The 12,389-nt window shown below is 23.5% G+C and overlaps 1 non-coding gene across 1 annotated transcript; it reads left to right on the top strand.

Annotated features, from left to right (window-relative positions):
* Positions 1-1,792: 1,792 nt before the first annotated feature.
* Trnaq-cug (transfer RNA glutamine (anticodon CUG)) lies at positions 1,793-1,864 on the top strand. The gene has a single exon. It is a non-coding gene; the product is annotated as a tRNA-Gln (tRNA).
* Positions 1,865-12,389: the final 10,525 nt, after the last annotated feature.

The raw sequence follows: 12,389 nt of genomic DNA, 5'->3' as shown, positions 1-12,389 counted from the left end.
CTTGTGCATATTAAACAACCTAGTATAAACAATTTAATGTAAAAAGCTTATATAGTAATTATTATAACAGTTATATTTTTTTTATGTTAAAAAGTATCAAAATTGCTTGTTTATCTAAAGTACTATTTATCATAAAGCTAAATGAGAAACAAATTCAATCTGGGAATTTTAACTAAATCGCTTGCTTTTTGTTATTTGTATTACTTCGTACACAAAAAACTTTACTGAATACTTTCTAATACATAACTTCTTTTCTATTTTTGTAAGCTATACAATTTATAAACACACTTGAAAGCTGATTAAACGTATATTCCTGAATCTTGGTTATTAGCAACTGATTCAAGATGATTTATTCTTTCTCTCAACTTTCTTCTACCTTTTTCATTGTTTTTTAAGGTTTGATGGGTTGGTGCTTTCTTCACTTCCACTTTTAATGGGTTGTTTCGAGACAACTTGTGGGTCATACCCATTGCAGTTACGATGACATTTTTTACCATAAGATGTTGATAGTTGAAGCATAAGAACAAAATTAAAGAAAGTTGAATATTTATCATTTTTTTGTAAAATTATGTTTTTCAGTTAAAAGATAAAATATTTGAAATAATTCAAGGCAAAGTTTGTGCATAAAAACTAATCAACGTAAAACACTAACATACCACAAAATGTTTAAAAAAGACTTAGTTGTACCTAACAAATTTAAAAAACACATACTATAGTTCGTTTATTATAAATTAGTAGTTTAATTATGTTCTTTGTATCATTTCTAAAGTACTTATAAATAAAGCACATATCCAATATGTTTAGTTTTAAAACTAAAAATTACAGTTTTTTTAAACGTATTTTATTTTTTTCATTGCCCTACTTTAAACTCAAAAATAAAGACTTAAAAAGTAGGTGTTTAAAACATTTAATACTTTGCTTTATAATATTGAGATGTAACTTCTTTTTTGTAATACTAAAAGTTAGAGACTAATCGTACTGTGTACAGTTTGTTTCTTGTAACACTAAAACAAACTTGTTTATGTAACTGAAATAATATAATCAATTCAGCTTATAATAAAATTACAAAAATATGTTTTAAAAACTCTATGCAGAAAATATATAAAAATATGAGTAGATTGAAACACGTTTAGTTGTATACTTTTAGTATTATGTAAAGCAACTACACTTATAAATTGAGACTTTACAAAAAAAAAACTTTTAAGGTATATTATTCATAATTTTGTTGTAATACTCTATTTTATCGGTATTGTCATCTCCGATTAAATATCAATTTTTTAAAGAATTTAATTTTTTGATCAAGTCTTTATTTAATTAAATTTTCTAAATAAAACAAAAACCATTAAAAATTATTAACGTTTTAATAAAACTAAAAAAGCAGTAAAAAAATTTTGACAAAAAAAAAATTAACTGTATTTTAATCTAAGTGATAAATCCTATAAGTCTCCTTTTATTTATACATCAAAAAAATTTATCTTTGCACTGAAATAACTTTTATAATTTATAAAATGAGTATTTTAAATAATTTACTTAACAAGTTAAGTACATAGTAGAAGTATAGAAGGAGGTTGTTTACTGAGTTTTAAGGATATATTTAGACGACGTTGTCAACTAACTCCTTAATATTAACAGATCTATAAGTTTATCAATTTTTTAGAAAAGTATGAGTGTTATTTAAAAACTTTTGTTATAAGATTTAATCTATTTGAAAATTTTAAGCACTTACAAGACTAATAAAAGTTGTATTACGCATATTAGTTTTATAAACGCTTTAACTTGGTTTTAGGCGTGCGGTCCTATGGTGTAATGGTTAGCACACAGGACTCTGAATCCTGTGATCCGAGTTCAAGTCTCGGTAGGACCTGTTGTTGTTACTTTTAAGGTTTTGTTTTCGACTCCAAGCGTCTCCACTCTATAAATTTACTTATTTTAATTTTGTTGAATTAATAATATTTAGTATTAAAACTTTTTGTTTTAACTAACAATAAGTATGTATAGCAATTAATTGTTCAATAATTTAATAAAATATAACTAGACGTTTTTAACTATAAATGAAACTATTAATACAACTATGTTTTAAACGTAGTATAAGGTTAAGTTTTGTTTGATAATTTTTTTTTGTCTTATAATATTATTCAAAGACTTTAGACAAAATTTATCTAAACACCCCTTTATTTAACAAACTTAAATATATTTCAGCTAACCCTTATAAACTACTTTTGTTATCAATTGATTTTCAAAATTAAACTATGATTAAATAAACAGTTTTAAGTTACATCAGAAAACACTCAATTAATAAGATTAAGCGAAATTAATTAGAAAGTTAACTAAGATAAGCATACGTATAAATATATAAGTATAAAAAACAATAGATAAAAAAAAACAAGTGACAAACTAGAAAAACCATTTAAAGCAACTTATAAAGACTAGATTTATAAACGTACTGTTGCTTGCATAACATAGATTCTAAAATGCTAAGATGATATTCATTACATGCTTATAATAATTATACCACATGATTTAACTTATATTATCTTACTTTTTTTTAGTTTAAAAAAATATTTCAACAACTAATATACTAATACAGTTTATTCTTTATAAGAAAAAAGGTATTTTTTACAGTTCAATAACTCAAAATTATATCATAGTTTTTGACAACTTTTAACATTAAAAAAAAATAGTTATATCCGAAATCTTGAAAAAAAGGTTTAATTTAAATAATTTGAAACTGTTAATAAAATATATTTTTTTATACTTATCATTTTATTTTTATATTTAAAAAAATATTTATGATATTTTCTAAACAGTTCATTCTCTCAGAAAATAAAGTTAATTTACCATTACTTTAGTTAACAAAATATAGTAAAATATGCACTTTATTTACATCTTTATTTTAAAATGTAGTAAAAGTTCTATAATCTTATAAACTTATAACTTTTAATTGCATAATTAGGTATTAGGGTATTTCAAAAACAAAGTAAATTAAATACTCATAAGATATAACAACTTATAAAAGTTTTAATTTATTATTAACATTATAACAACCAGTTTTAATTAATAATATTATTTACAAATGCTTATCTTATAAGCTGTATTTTAAACAAAAAAGTAAAATAAGCAGCTTTCTTTTTATTTAACTGAAAACATGATTAGTTTTGCTTGTTTTGTAATGAAAAAATAAAAAGGTGAAGATAGTTAAATCAAGTTTTTTTTAAACGGCTTAATAGACTTTTTTTTTGGTTTTTACAATAACGTTATACACATGAGTGTTTGTGTAAGGCCAAATGAAGTCATTAAAATAGTTTCAAGTCTATAAGTGACTATATATTACTTTTAGTTCAATAACCCGTAATTGCTAAAAGTAAATCAGTTAAAATAAGTTTTATTTAAAAGTTTGAAATAGACAATTACTATCAGTTATATAAAGTACTATATAAAACTATTAGATAAAAGTTGCATCATTATTTTTAGTCCTTATCGTTTATTTTGTAGCTAAAATACTAAAAAGTTTTTAAAGCTCAGAAAAACTATCTAATTTTTTAAAAATTAAACAAAGGTTAAGTGCAATTTTTTTATTTTGAATTTTTTATTTAGTTGATATTGAACAGTAAAAAGTCAATTAGTTTTTTAGTTGCATAATATTTTTTTAAATTCTGAATATTTGTGTAGTATCTGTTTTGAAAAAGTAATTTTGATGATTCAAATGAAATATATATTTAAAAAAAAAAAACTTAAATTGTTAAAACAACTATTGAACGTTTTGTAAAAATTTACAGTTAAAATATTATTTTAAAATCCAATGTGAAATTATTCTTTATAATTGCAGTAGTAATAAAAAATAAAAATCTATGAATTTTAGATTATATCCATATTTTGTGGAAAATTTTATTGTTTATTACAAGAAAGGTCGTTGTTTGTTTAACTGTGAAAAGTTTATTCAATAACCATCTTCGAATCCTTTTAAATTTGCTGTTTTCTTACAGACTTGCTAACTTTCAGTTTGTTTATATATTTCAGTATAAAGTTTAGTTTTATGATAAGGTAAACTTTAAATTTTAAGTTTTTATGTCTAAATTATTTTTATAGCTGGATTTACTCTAACACTCTTTATTTTTATATTTGGTCCTTTTTAAATAGTAAAAGATTTAAAAAGTTCCTCACTTTTTTCTTTTTAATAATAAATGTAAGAACGATTGATACTAAATTTAAAGTGAATAAAACGTTTTTATGTTTGTTTAGTTTTGTTCAAATATTTGAAAATACGTTTTCACAAGTATCTAGTGGAAAAACTTTATTTAATTGTTTTTTGTTTAACAGTAAACAACAATTTCTAAAAAAGCCAAATTTAAGTTTTCTTTAAATATTTTGTCCAGGTATTGTAAACTTAATATATAAAAAACAATAAACTTTCTTGAATATAAAGTTATATTCTATACTGTTTTTATGAATTCAATTGTGTATTGTAAATCTTAAAAGTACTTGTTACTTTCTTACAGTTTTAACTTGTTGGTTAAAAAACATGGAACATGCAAACGATATAATTTTAGGTAATACAAAATATATCTTCTACATTCCAAAAACTAAAGTACTGGCTGAAGATGCTCGATCCAAATGCTGGTCCAATGGTATGGAATTAGCCAATATAAAAAATGGAAAACATTTTTCCAAAATTTTAAAACTCATCAAAAAGTATTTTGATGAAGGAAGTTGTGAAATTTGGCATACTAATGTTAAAGGTGAAAATGGTTTTATTTATAAAGGAATTAGTAGAAAAAAGTTGCATAATTTTTTTGAAAACAGTCAAAATATAAAAATTCTTAAAAGATCGAAAAGCGTGGCTTTGTATTCTTATAAAAACCAGTTTGATTTTGACTTCATTGAATCTGGCAATTACATTTGTTTGACTGACATACCAAACATGGCTACCACAGAAAGTAACAAAAAGTATGACGAAATTACAACAGCAGTAGAAAGTAATAGTTTTCAAATAGACACAACTACAAACCTCGATTTTCCATTTATAGATGTCACAAATTTGAACAACAACGTTTATGGTGACATTTCAACAAAACAAAACTTTCAACTTCAAAACAACCAGTCTGCAAATGAAAAATCTTCAAACAATATACTTGGACTTTTAATCATTTCATTGTTGCTTGTATTTATTCTGGTTCTTTCTACATTGTACTTTGTTTTCAGGAAGAATAAAAAACGATCCATATGCGAAATATTGTGGGAATTGACGAGCGTTCGTTCCAGGTTGAGCTAAGAAAAACTAAAGAAAAAAGATCCGTTTTACATGGAGTTGTAACAGTTTAAATGAACTATCACTTCAATTAATTTTAAAAATAAGTTTATAAGCTTTTACTTTTAAGTATTTTGTTATCGAAAACTTTTTACTTTTTTTAAAAGCTTAAAAATTTTGTTTTTATAACGATAAACAAAAAAAAAAGTTGGGAAATTATTTAAAAAAATGTTCACCAATAATTTTCACTTAGAAATTTATTTCAAATTTTTTAACAAAAATATCAAACTTAATAATGAATTTCCGTTTGGTTTGTAATATTAAAGAGGTTAAAGTATTACTTCATTGAAAAAATTAAGTTTTTATATAAAAATAAATAGTTATTGTAGAAGTTGAAGCGCATTAAACACATGTATGTTTGTTTTACAAAGCACGTACTTTTTAATTTTTGCCAAAGTTTAGACTATAATTAAAGTTTTTTAATGTCTTTATGATAAAAACAAAACTAAACTTACAAAACTACAGACCATTAGGAGTCTTTTGATATCTTATTTATTAAAAATAAATAGTTATTGTAGAAGTTAAAGCGCATTTAACACATGCGTGTTTGTTCTACAAACCACGTACTTGTTAATTTTAGTATAAGTTTAGTCTATAAAGAAAGGTTTTTAAACTCTTTATGATAAAAACAAAACTAAACTTACAAAACTACCGATCATTAGGAGTCTTTTGATATGTTATTTATTAATAAAAAAAATTATTGTAGAAGTTGAAGCGCATTAAACAGATGCGTGTTTGTTTTACAAAGCACGTACTTGTCATTTTTAGCCAAACTTTAGACTAAAATAAAAGTTCTTTAAAGTCTTTATGATAAAAACAAAACTAAACTTACAAAACTACAGATCATTAGGAGTCTTTTGAGATGTTATTTATTAAAAATAAATAGTTATTTTAGAAGTTGAAGCGCATTAAACACATGCGTGTTTGTTTTACAAAGCTCGTACTTGTTAATTTTAGCCAAAATTTAGAATATAATAAAAGTTTTTTAAAGTCTTTATGATAAATACAAAACTGAATTTATAAAACTACAGATCATTAGGAGTCTTTTGATATGTTATTTGTTAAAAATAAATAGTTATTGTAGAAGTTGAAGCGCATTAAACTCATGCGTGTTTGTTTTACAAAGCACGTACTTGTTAATTTTTGTCAAAGTTTAGACTGTATAAAAAGTTTCTAATGTCTTTATGATAAAGAAAAACTAAACTTACAAAACTACAGACCATTAGGAGTCTTTTGATATGTTGTTTATTAAAAATAAATAGTTATTGTAGAAGTTGAAGCGCATTAAAAACATACGTGTTTGTTTTACAAAGCACGTTCTTGTTAATTTTTGCCAAAGTTTAGACTATAATAGAAGTTTTTAAATGTCTTTATGATAAAAAAACTAAACTTACAAAACTACAGATCATTAGGAGTCTTTTGATATGTTATTTATTAAAAATAAATAGTTATTGTAGAAATTGAAGCGCATTAAACACATGCGTGTTTGTTTTACAAAGGACGTACTTTTTAATTTTAGCCAAAATTTAGACTAAAATAAAAGTTTTTTAAAGTCTTTATGATAAATACAAAACTAAACTTATAAAACTAAAGACCAATTAGGAGTCTTTTGATATGTTATTTATTAAAAATAATTAGTTATTGTAGAAGTTGAAGCGCATTAAACTCATGCGTGTTTGTTTTACAAAGCACGTACTTGTTAATTTTTGTCAAAGTTTAGACTGTATAAAAAGTTTTTTAATGTCTTTATGATAAAGAAAAACTAAACTTACAAAACTACAGACCATTAGGAGTCTTTTGATATGTTATTTATTAAAAATAAATAGTTATTGTAGAAGTTAAAGCGCATTAAAAACATACGTGTTTGTTTTACAAAGCACGTTCTTGTTAATTTTTGCCAAAGTTTAGACAAAAATAAAAGTTTTTAAATGTCTTTATGATAAAAAAACTAAACTTACAAAACTACAGACCATTAGGAGTCTTTTGATATGTTATTTATTAAAAATAAATAGTTATTGTAGAAATTGAAGCGCATTAAACACATGCGTGTTTGTTTTACAAAGGACGTACTTTTTAATTTTTGCCAAACTTTAGACAATAATAAAAGTTTTTTTAATCTTTAAGATGAAAACAAAACTAAACTTAAAAACTACAGACCATTATCAGTCTTTTGATTGATTATTATTAAAAATAAATAGTTATTGTAGAAGTTGAAGCGCATTAAACACATGCGTGCTTGTTTTACAAAGCACAAACTTGTAAATTTTAGCCAAAGTTTAGACTATAATATAGTTTATAAAAGTCTTTATGATAAAAATAAAACTAAACTTACTAAACTACAGACCATAAGGAGTCTTAGGATATGTTATTTTTTGAAAATAAATAGTTATTGTAGAAGTTGAAGCGCATAAAACACATGTGCGATTGTTTAACAAAGCACGTACTTTTTAATTTTAGCAAAAGTTTAGACTATAATAAAAGTTTTTTAAAGTCTTTATGATAAAAACAAAACTAAACTTACAAAATTAAAGACCATGAGGCGTCTTTTGATATTTTATTTATTGAATATAAATAGTTATTGTAGAAGTTTAAGCGCATTAAACAAATGTCCGTTTGTTTTAGAAAGCACGTACTTTTTAACTTTAGCAAAAGTTTAGACTATAATAAAAGTTTTTTAAAGTCTTTATGATAAAAAAAAACTAAACATACAAAACATAGACCATTAGGAGTCTTTTAATATCTTATTTATTAAAAATAAACAGTTATTGTAGAAGTTGAAGCGCATTAAAAACATGTGCGTTTGTTTAACAAAGCACCTGCTTTTTAATTTTAGCCAAAGTTTAGATAATAGTCAAAACATTTTAATGTCTCTATGATAAAAACAAAATTAAACTAACAAAACTACAGACCAATAGGTGTCTTTTGGTATGTTATTTATTAATAAAAAATAGTTTAGTAGAATTTGAAGCGCATAAAACACCATGTGTTTGTTTTACAAAGCACGTATTTGTTAATTTTAGCCAAAGTTTAGACTAAAATAAAACTTTTTTTAAGTGTTTATGATAAAAACAAAACTAAACTTACAAAACTAAAGACTATTAGGAGTTTTTTGATATGTTATTTAATAAAAATAAATAGTTATTGTAGAAATTGAAGCGCATTAAACAGATGCGTGTTTGTTTTACAAAGCACGTACTTGTCAATTTTAGCCAAAGTTTAGACAAAAATAAAAGTTCTTTAAAGTTTTTATGATAAAAACAAAACTAAACTAACAAAACTACAGACCATTAGGAGTCTTTTGATATGTTATTTATTAAAAATAAATAGTTATTGTAGAAGTTGAAGCGCTTTAAAAACATGCGTGTTTGTTTTACAAAGCACATATTTGTCAATTTTAGCCAAAGTTTAGACTATAATAAAAGTTTTTTAAAGTCTCTTTGATAAAAACAAAACTAAACTTACAAAACTACAGACCATAAGGAGTCTTTTGTTATGTTATTTATTAAAAATAAATAGTTATTGTAGAAGTTGAAGCGCATTAAACACATGTGCGGTTGTTTTACAAAGCACGTACTTGTTAAATTTAGCCGAAGTTTAGACTAAAATAAAAGTTTTTTAAAGTTTTTATGATAAATACTAAACTAAACTTAAAAAAATCAGACCATTAGGAGTCTTTTGATATGATATTTATTAAAAATAAATAGTTATTGTAGAAGTTGAAGCGCATTAAACACTTGCGTGTTTATTTTACAAAGCACGTACTTGTTAATTTTAGCCAAACTTAAGACAATAACAAAAAAGTTTTTTAAAGTCTCTAAGATGAAAACTAAACTAAACTTACAAAACTACAGACCATTAGGTGTCATTTGAGATGTTGTTTATTAAAAATAAATTATTATTATAGAAATTAAAGCGCATTAAACACATGCGTGTTTGTTTTACAAAGCACGTACTTTTTAATTTTAGCCAAAGTTTAAAATATAATTAAAGTTTTTTAATGTCTTTATGATAAAAACAAAACTAAACTTACAAAACTACTGACCATTAGGAGTGTTTTGAGATGTTATTTATTAAAAATAAATAGATATTTTAGAAGTTGAAGCGCATTAAACACATGCGTGTTTGTTTTACAAAGAACATACTTGTAATTTTAGCCAAAGTTTAGACTAAAATAGAAGTTTTTTAAAGTTTTTATGATAAAAACAAAACTAAACTTACAAAACTACAGACCATAAGGAGTCTTTTGATATCTTATTAATTAAAAATAAATAGTTATTGTAGAAGTTGAAGCGCATTAAACACATGCGTGTCTGTTTTACAAAGCACGTACTTGTTAATTTTAGATAAACTTTAGACTAAAATAAAAGTTTTTTAATGTCTTAATGATAAAAAAAAACTAAACTTACAAAACTACAGACCATAAGAAGTCTTTTGATATGTTATTTATTAAAATAAAAAAGTTATTGTAGAAGTTGAAGCGCATTAAACATTTGCGTGTTCGTTTTACAAAGCACGTACTTGTTAATTTTTGCCAAAGTTAAGACTAAAATAAAAGTTTTATAATGTCTTTATGATAAAAACAAAACTAAACTTACAAAACTACAGACCATTAGTAGTGTTTTGAGATGTTATTTATTAAAAATAAATAGATATTTTAGAAGTTGAAGCGCATTAAACACATGTTTGTTTGTTTTACAAAACTCGTACTTTTTAATTTCAGCCAAAGTTTAGACTATAAAAAAAGTTTTTTAAAGTCTATATGATAAAAACAAAACTAAAATTACAAAAATAAAGACCATTAGGAGTCTTTTGATATGTTATTTATTAAAAATAAATAGTTATTGTAGAAGTTGAAGCGCATTTAACACATGCGTGTTAGTTTTACAAAGCACCTATTTTTTAAGTTTAGTCAAAGTTCAGACAATAATTAAAGTTTTTCAAAGACTTAATAATAAAAACAAAACTAAATTTACAAAACTACAGACCATTAAAAGTCTTATGATATTTTCTTTAATAAAAATAAATATTTATTTTAGAAGTTAAAGCGCATTAAACACATGTGTGTTTGTTTTACGAAGCACGTACTTGTTAATTTTAGCAAAACTTTAGACTATAATATTTTTTTTAAAGTCTTTATGATAAAAACAAAACTAAACTTACAAAACATCAGACCAGTAGGTGTCTTTTGATATGATATTTATTAAAAATAATTAGCTATTGAAGAAGTTGAAGCGCATTAAACACATGTGTGTTTATTTTACAAATCACGTACTTTTTAATTTTAGCCAAACTTTAGACAATAACAAAAAAGTTTTTTAAAGTCTTTAAGATAAAAACAAAACTAAACTTACAAAACTACAGACTATTAGCAGTCTTTTGATATGTTATTTATTAAAAATAAATAGTTATTTTAGAAGTTGAAGCGCATTAAAAACATACGTGTTTGTTTTACAAAGCACGTACTTGTTACTTTAGCCAAACTTTAGACAATAACAAAAAAGTTTTTTAAAGTCACTATGATAAAAACAAAACTAAACTTACAAAACTACAGACCATTAGGAGTCTTTTTAGATGTTGTTTATTAAAAATAAATAGTTATTATAGAAATTAAAGCGCATTAAACACATGCGTGTTTGTTTTACAAAGCACGTACTTTTTAATTTTAGCCAAAGTTTAAAATATAATTAAAGTTTTTTAATGTCTTTATGATAAAAACAAAACTAAACTTACAAAACTACTGACCATTAGAAGTCTTTTGAGATGTTATTTATTAAAAATATTTAGATATTTTAGAAGTTGAAGTGCATTAAACACATGTGTGTTTGTTTTACAAAGCACGTACTTGTTAATTTTAGCCAAAGTTTAGACTAAAATAGAAGTTTTTTAAAGTTTTTATGATAAAAATAAAACTAAACTTACAAAACTACAGAACATAAGGAGTCTTTTGATATGTTATTTATTGAAAATAAATAGTTATTGTAGAAGTTTAAGCGCATAAAAACACATGTGTGTTTGTTTTACAAAACTCGTACTTGTTAATTTCAGCCAAAGTTTAGACTATAACAAAAGTTTTTTAAAGTCTTTATGATAAAAACAAAACTAAACTTACAAAACTATAGACCAATAGGAGTCTTTTATATGTTGTTTATTGAAAATAAATAGTTGTTGTAGAAGTTGAGGCGCAATTAACACATGCGTGTTTGTTTTACAAAGCACCTATTTTTAAGTTTAGTCAAAGTTTAGACTAAAATAAAAGTTTTTCAAAGTCTTTATGATAAAAACAAAACTAAATTTACAAAACTACAGACCATTAAAAGTCTTATGATATTTTCTTTAATAAAAATAAATAGTTATTTTAGAAGTTGAAGCGCATTAAACACATGTGTGTTTGTTTTACAAAGCACGTACTTGTTAATTTTAGCAAAACTTTAGACTATAAAATTTTTTTTAAAGTCTTTATGATAAAAACAAAACTAAACTTACAAAACTACAGACCATTAGGAGTCTTTTGATATGTTATTTATTAAAAATAAATAGTTATTGTAGAAGTTGAAGCGCAAACTAATGCCTGTTTGTTTTACACTGCACGTATTTGTCAATTTTAGCCAAAGTTTAGACTAAAATAAAAGTTTTTTTAAGTCTTTACGATAAAATTAAAACTAAACTTACAAAACTACAGACCATAAGGAGTCTTTTGATATGATATTTATTAAAAATAAATAGTTATTGTATAAGTTAAAGCGCATTAAACACATGTGTGTTTTTTTTACAAAGCCCGTACTTGACAATTTTAGCCAAAGTTTGGAATATAATAAAAGTTTTTTAATGTCTCTATGATAATAATATAACTAAATAAACAAAACTACAGACCATAGGTGTCTTTTGAGATGTTATTTATTAAAATGAAAAAGTTAGTGTAGAAGTTGAAGCGCATTAAACAAATGTCCATTCGTTTTACAAAGCATGTACTTTTTAATTTTAGCAAAAGTTTAGACTATAATAAAAGTTTTTATAAGTCTTTAAGATAAAAACAAAAATAAACTTACAAAACTACAGACCATTAGGTGTCTTTTGATATGATATT

This window comes from Thalia democratica, chromosome 9, assembly GCF_965202585.1.
Source record: "Thalia democratica chromosome 9, ktThaDemo2.hap1.1, whole genome shotgun sequence".
Lineage (NCBI taxonomy): Eukaryota > Metazoa > Chordata > Thaliacea > Salpida > Salpidae > Thalia > Thalia democratica.
Note: the sequence above shows the minus strand (reverse complement) of the source record. Positions and strands in the feature narration are given on the sequence as shown.